We start from the raw sequence: 7,700 nt of genomic DNA, 5'->3' as shown, positions 1-7,700 counted from the left end.
AGTCATAGACAATATACAAACAAATAGATGAATCAGTGATCAAAATGCATTAATTACAAAAGCAGGTTGCAGGCTACATTTGGCTTACAAACAGTACACTGCCAATCCTTGCACTACATACATCCAAGGCTTAATCACTCATTTAATTTAGGCCTCTACTCAAATGCCTTCTTATCAGAGAAGCCTTCTCTGACCACTATGTACGAACTAGTGGCCCCACCAACCATGTCTTATATTTTCCATAAGATTTTTCACTTTCTGACAATTGGCATTTCTATGTCTGTGTGTCTGTGTGTCTGTCTGTCTTTCTCTGCTCTCTCTCTCTCTCTCTCTCTCCTTACCTCCTTCTCTCCTCCCTACCTCCCTCCAGGTAAAAAAAGTGGAAATCAGTTTACAGTTGTATTTGTAGGGTTTAGACCTCTGTGTGGCACTTAGTACATATTTAATCAATATATTTGTTCAGTGAATAATTGAATAGTTCATATTTATTAGGGAACTAATTGAGTGTTTGCATGGAAGGGCTAGATATACCTGAGGAAGTCAATATTACCCAATTAGCCAAAAATTGCTGTCAAAACTTAAGTAGGTTTGAGTCTATAACAATGAAGGAATTGCACTAGATAGTAATATTTTTTTAATGTGTTCAGAAAACCCCTAATTCTACAGATCCTCAAGGGTCTGGGATATAAGTACCCATGCCTGTGCTGAATTGTTGTCATTTCCCAAGGACTTTTATCAGAAGACATGGGCATTCTAAGATGTGGGAGTTCTAAAATGTACCCTGGGGGATCTCCTGCATTCTATTCTTCCTTATCATCATTATCTAGTAACAACTTAGTTTCCCTTAATCATCAGAATCATTCCCCAAGCTAGAATAGTAAACTCCTATTTTCCCATTGGCTTTCTGGCACAAGGATCCCAAAATACCAGGAAGCAGTCTCAACTTTCAGTTCACCTGGAGGAAGCAGAGGTATATATTTCAGAAAAGGTTATAGACTTGATATTTTCTATATAAATACTCTTAAAGTATCTCAAAAGGATAAAATCGTAATTCTCAGACAAATACAAAATTAACAAATGTCAAAAATAATATTTCGCTAATTGATTACAAATAACGTTAAAGTCAGTCCAAAGAGGAGTTGAGAAATTATCTATTTATAAGCAATGTTAGGGTGGGTTTCCTAAGTTAGATACAAAGTTAGCTGATGCTCTATAGCACTATAAACAGTAACCTTTAGGGTTATCTGATCTTTGGACAGAAATTACTTGCATTTCTACTAGACAAAATTCTTCAAGTTCACCACTGCCTTTACAGAGGAACAAAACAGCCCAGCCAATACAATGTCAAACCCAGCACCACACTGAAAGTGCACCTGTAATTTTTTGCATAGTTCCAAGATTAAAATTATTTTTAACAGACAATTTCATATCAAATGTGATGCTTTACTATTATCTGACTATCAATATCATACCTAAATGGGACCAAGACCTAGAAAGTTAAAGTGACATGTTCTGTATCACATAAGAATGTTAATGTACCCTTGGCTCAGAACTCAAATCCCTTGAATTCTATTCACTCATATATTTCAGGTAGAGAAAGTTATGAAGGGAATTTATCTTCTTTAAATTATTCTAATGCCACATGATTATTTGCCCATTTTCTGGAAGACAGGTGAAATGGTCTTAAAGGCATAGTATGTGGAGTTACATCTAAATTCAAATTCTTCCTGTCTCTTATTTGCAAAGTATCCTTGGGCAAAACTTTAATGCCTTAGGACTGAAGATAATATGAAGCATAATAATATCTAACTCATACAGTTGTACATGAGGATTAAATTGATCACTACCTGCCACTTAATTGGCACTAAGTAATATTAGTTCTGATTTCCCTTCCCACCACCTTAACAATTAATGTTTCATTGCACTAATGATGCCATTCAGAACCTATTGCCTTTAAATGGAGTCCTTCCCTGTGTAGTCTACTGTAACTTTAAGCCATCATCTAAACATCACAAAGGCTGCTTGAAAGTGAAAATATCATATGTAGAGACAATCTGAACAAAATTCTGTGATGGGGTTTTTATTGTTTCATTTTGACGTAATACAGAAAGGAAAACATTTTCCTGGTTTAAATGTTAGAAAGGCTTAAATTGGCATAACCAAGGCCAATGGTTGAAGCTATGGGGAGGACTTCTGCTATATATAACTAATATTGATGTAGCATGAGTACAGTTTACAAATTGCTTTCACACAAATTCTATCAAATCATCCTGTGAGCACAAGAATAGCAGCCTTGGGCTTCAGCCAGTTTCTCTTGAAACTTCAGTTGATTCTGCTGAGACATGGAGAATAATGGCTTCCCATTAGAAGGCAAGGCATGGAGTAGGTCTTCAGTGCTTAATAACCAATCATCACCATCAATAGTATCACCATCATCAAAATCATTATTGCCATCATTTTATGGATAAGGAAACTAAAATATTACACAATTAAAGGACTGGTCCACTGTCACTGAGGTGGGCCTTGCCAGTAGTTACTACCTATGTGACTACTGGCAATGGCTGTAAAATGATGATGATTATATTTTCGCCATCATGCCACCATTGAGGGTTTCTATGAGGATTAAATCAAAGCATGAATGTCAAAGTTATCTGGAAGCCATTCCATGGACAATTAAACTGGAGTACAAGGGGTTAAAAGTAAGTTGCCAAGGGCACCCAGCTCATAAATGTCTTTGTCAAGATTCAACCTCAGGCAGTCTGTGAATCTGTATTCTTAGTCACAACATTATATTGCTTCTTCAGTAAAAGAAATTATCAGGATGAGATAGATGCTATTACCCTCCTCTCTCCATCATTTACACTCCTCTCTAAGACTCCTAGGTAACATTTTGAATATTTCTTTTTTATAGATCTTATCATACCACTTTTTCATGATTTATTTCCTTATCTATCTCTTGTACCATACTATGAGATTTCAGGGTAATATATTAGTTTCCTAGGACTGTTGTACAAATTATCGCAAACTAGAAGTGTGAAATCAAGGTGGCAGCTGGGTCACACTTCCTCCCATGGAAGCTCTAGGGAAGACTCCTTCCTTGCCTTTTCCTAGCTTCTGGTGGTTGCTGGAAGTCCTTTGCATTCCTTGGCTTGCAGTTCCATCGCTCCAACTTCTGCCTCTGTCTTCATATGGCAATCTTCCCTCCACAGGCCTGCATGTCTCTAAATAGCCCTCTCCTTATAAGGACTCCTTAGAGTCCACATACTGATCCATTATGACCTTATCTTAACTAATAATATCTGCAAATCATTATTTCCAAATAAGGTCACATTCTGAGGTTCTGGGTGTACATAAATTTTGGGGGGACACTATTCAACCCAGGATAGGCATCAAATGTGTCTAATTTTTTATAGTCTTTCTGGCATACATGTGTGTCAGCCAGATATAGCTTAATGGCTGAGTACTGGAGTGAGATTGCCTGGGATCAAATCTTCTGCCTTTATCAGTTGTGAGCTTTTGTGAGCTTTCCCAAAGCTCTATGTCTCAGAGTTCTAAAGTGTCAAATAATACCTACTGCACAGAATTCTAATGAAATTTAAGTCAGTTAATTCAGGTCAAGTGTTTAGAACAGTAACTAGCCCATAACAATGTTCAGAAAAGACTAACATTATTTTTGCAAAACAAACACAATATTTATTAAATAAACTAATGAAAGCAAGGAGTGCCAGAAAGCACTAATAATAGCCTTTTTTCTTGCTGTTAATACTCTAAAATATTTTCACATTAGCCCTCTGTGTATAACCTTTTTAGAGCATCAATAAACATTTAATTTGAAAGACAAAAGGACTGTGCCCACAAAGGAGGTGAAAAAGAAAAGGCTTGCCTTCCCTTCCCCCTCAGGACAAAAAATAAAAAAGAGCCATGGAAAAGCAGTATTATTTCTAAGAGACCATGCCAGGAAAATGGAATTGCTTTTCCAAAGGTAGAAGATTAATACCTGACGGGTCTAAAATGTAATTATGGTATTGATCTCAGGAAACCCTTGCTTGAATCTAGCTTTATTCTTTCTTTTTGGCTTTCTGGTATAATTAAAATGGGCTCACATGTCAGGGTCTGCAAATGGCAAAGTATCTAAACAGCACGCATCGAGGCAGGCAAAAAGATCCTGTTAATGGATTCCAAAAGTATCTCTCAATGTAACATTCAAAGTGTGCTCACATGGTTCCTTCTTATCAGGCAACTTTCTTAATGGCTTAGGAACTGATTTAACAAGCTTTTAATGAAGTGGGAAGGGAATACTAGGTTGCAAATCAACCCAAAGGTATTTATGTCCTAGCTCCATTCATCTTGTAGGGTGACTGCAAGGGCAGGAGGACCCCAATCCTCAGTATTGAAAATGAATTAAAGCTGATTTTACACCTTTCCTGAGGAAGTGACTCTATTAAATTCCACTTATACCTCCTTTTCTAAAGAGATAAATTTGGTCACATTAAAATTTTAAGGATTTTATTTGAGGAGACAATGGTTCATGAATTAGGGCATAAACCACAAGTGGTTTGGGTTCCACTGAAGGGGCACAAGGGGAAAACTTTATTAGGCTGTTCATGGAAGCAAACACAAAACATTTGATTGGTTAAAGTGCAGCAGTATCCTTAGAGTCCTTAGTTAGAGGTTTGTTGGTAGTTTTTGGTTGATTATGCTTAATTTCATTTCCTAGGATATTACAATTTACTTTGAGTTTGGTTTTAGTTTCCTTATATAGGAAATCAGGATGTTAGGGCCCTCAGTCTAATGGTCTCTCATTAATTATTTTAACATTTCTCTGCTTCTTTCTCTTCCAATGAGATCAGAATCCTGCAGCTGCCACCTTTCTCACTTGGTTGAGCAAACACAAAACCCTATGATTATCTGGGAGGCTCTAGCAGCCTCCAAACCCAAAGAAAGCCTTGAGACTAATGACTCAGAGATTCTGGATTTTTAAGAAATAGCCTTAACAACAGCTCATCATAAATATATTGGGGGCCTTTTAGGGTGGTTGATGAAAGACAAGTTGGAGAAGTGTTTGAGGGCTTTTGGAAACCACTGATTCTATGGTTAGATTTTTACTAAACCACTAAGTCAATTTTCAGAGAAACTATACCAGTTATGGGTAGTTTCAAATGACTGAATTTTGTCATTTTGGAATGGGAATAAAAAATAAGGCTGGAGAGAAAACAAGGGATGAAAATATTAAGTCATATACCGGTTTAAGGATCGTGGGTTCATCTTATAAATAATGGGATAACATCACAAGGTTTTAAGGTAGAGTGCAAGATTGATTTTGCATTTTAGCACATAACTCCAGCTACAGACCATATAGGAGATCAGAGAAGGATGAAAGAGGGGTAATGTCTAAAGTTTTCAAATTAAATATTCCTGCTGAAAACTAACAAGATATGTCTATTGCTGAACATCAGTCATTTGAGCCAAGGAGAATTTCCAGCCTGGACAAGGAGAGACAAATAAAATGGACCCTAGAAAATAGGATAAAAATTATCAGTATATTTCAAAATTCGACATGCTGCCAGCTAGAAATCCAACAACACTGTATTTTCAGTTACAGTTGAGAACTAAATAGAAAATGTAAAATGAGAAGGCAGCATCACTCTGTAGTTTAAAACACAGGCTCTGACATCAGATAGACCTAGGTTCAAGTATGAAATATTATACTTTCTCTTCCCTTCTGTTCTTATTCTTTCAATGTATTGTTTAATGTCTCAAATTCTCCATTTCCCCATCTGTAAGGGCAACAAGAGTTGCTGCATCCAATTTTCAAGGCCCCTGTGAGATTCATGCATATGAAGTGTTGGAATCTACTCTTATACTACAGGGTCAATGGTAGATGGTAGGAGTCATCCCATCTCAATTTGGTGATTTTTTACATGTGGAGAGAGTTTATGAGGGTGTTCCTCCTGGCCTCTCTCAGCCTCTGCCTGGAAAGAAATACTGGATTAACCTGATTAAGGAATTTGAACGTGTTTTGCTCCCTTTCCTCTTCTTCTTCTTGAGAAATGCCTACCTTCAGAAATGGTATATGTGTTCTGGTTTTACCTTATCTTTTCAACATAATGTGAATGTTTTCTATGGAGCAAAGGGAAAAGTTGTAGTCACTCAGCACAATCTATAACTCAACAGATAAGTCTGACCAATTCTAGAATGCAGAATTTTAAAGACTGCTTGCCCACAGACGTAAATCACATTTTACAACATCAATTCTATTTACAATAAAAGTGACACAGGTACATCATACAGAATGTGTCCTTGGTCAATGTTTTCTCAAGAGAATGCTTCTTGGTTTTCAATGTCCAAACTTCACCTAAGTACTTTTTAAAAGGATAAAAGTTATATTTAAAAATTACATTTATTCCTTAAAATCAATACAATTTTTAAACAAAAGAATGTGGAAAACATCTCCAGTTTCACTCCAAATACAAACAGCATTTAGAATGAATCAGGTTTAAATGGATCAGAAGTGCATATATATATTTTAAAGTGTCTACAGATGCTATTGGGAAATGAATTGTTTGCCCTATTTCTCTCAGTGAGTCTGTTGTTCATGTAGAGGAAAGCTACTGCTTTTTGTGTGTTGACCTTATATCCAGCTACTTTACTGAATTTGGTTATTAAGTCTAGAAGACTTTTGGTGGAGTTCTTGGGGTCTTCTATATAGAGTATCATGTCATCTGCAAATAATGACAATTTGACGTCTTCATTTCCTATTTTTATTCCTTTTATTTCTTTCCCTTGTCTAATTGCCATGGCTAATGTTTCCAAAACTATATTGAAAAGGAGTGGTGATAGTGGACATCCTTGTCTTGTTCCTGATTTTAGTGTGAAGAATTTCAGCTTTTGACCATTTAGTATGATATTGGCTGTTGGTTTTTCATAGATGGCTTTTATCAGGTTGAGACAGAGACTGTCTATTCCAATTTTTGTAGAGTTTTTATCATAAGTGCATGTTGGATTTTGTCGAATGCTTTTTCTGCCTCTATTGAGATGATCTTGGAAACAGCCCAAATGCCCATCAACTGGAGACTGATTAAAGAAAATGTGAGTTTTTTAATAAAATGGAGTACTATGCAGCCATAAAAAATGAGAAATTAGAGATATTCATAGCTAAATGGATGCACATTGAGGTGACACTCTTAAGTGAAATACATAGGACACACATGTAAATACCGAATAGTTTCTCTAGTGTCAGAAACTGAAAGTGTAAATAAGGACTAAAAGGTATAATAGATAACGTGAAATAGGAACAAAAGGGGCAAAGGGGAAGGGGAAGTGGGAGGGGTAGGGGAAAGGAAAGAAGGGAATGGAATTAATATGAGAAAATGAAAAAATGGAAACAAAGTCTTTGTAAACAGGGAGGTGTTGAAGGGAGGGCAGGGGAAGGGGAAAAAATTAGAACCAAGAAAGATTATGTAAAGGTGCAAATTTCGAATGATGAATGTCATTATATTGTATACCTAAAATGTACCAATAAAATAAAATTTAAAAAAAATAAAGTGTCAACAGAGGGAATTTATGTCTAAGATGCTGCTGAAGCTAAGAAAGATATCATTGCTTGCTAACGACTATATTGTTTGGTGTGAAGGAAACAATGTGTGAAGTATTTACCTGGTGATACAACAGTTTTTAATGTTTTAGTTAGTTGGAGGCCT

Source organism: Heterocephalus glaber, unplaced genomic scaffold (assembly GCF_053883595.1).
Source record: "Heterocephalus glaber isolate CG9 unplaced genomic scaffold, H.glaber_assembly_v1.0 deba00001594, whole genome shotgun sequence".
NCBI classification, from domain to species: domain Eukaryota; kingdom Metazoa; phylum Chordata; class Mammalia; order Rodentia; family Bathyergidae; genus Heterocephalus; species Heterocephalus glaber.
The sequence above is the reverse complement of the archived record's forward strand: the minus strand, read 5'-3'. Positions refer to the sequence as shown.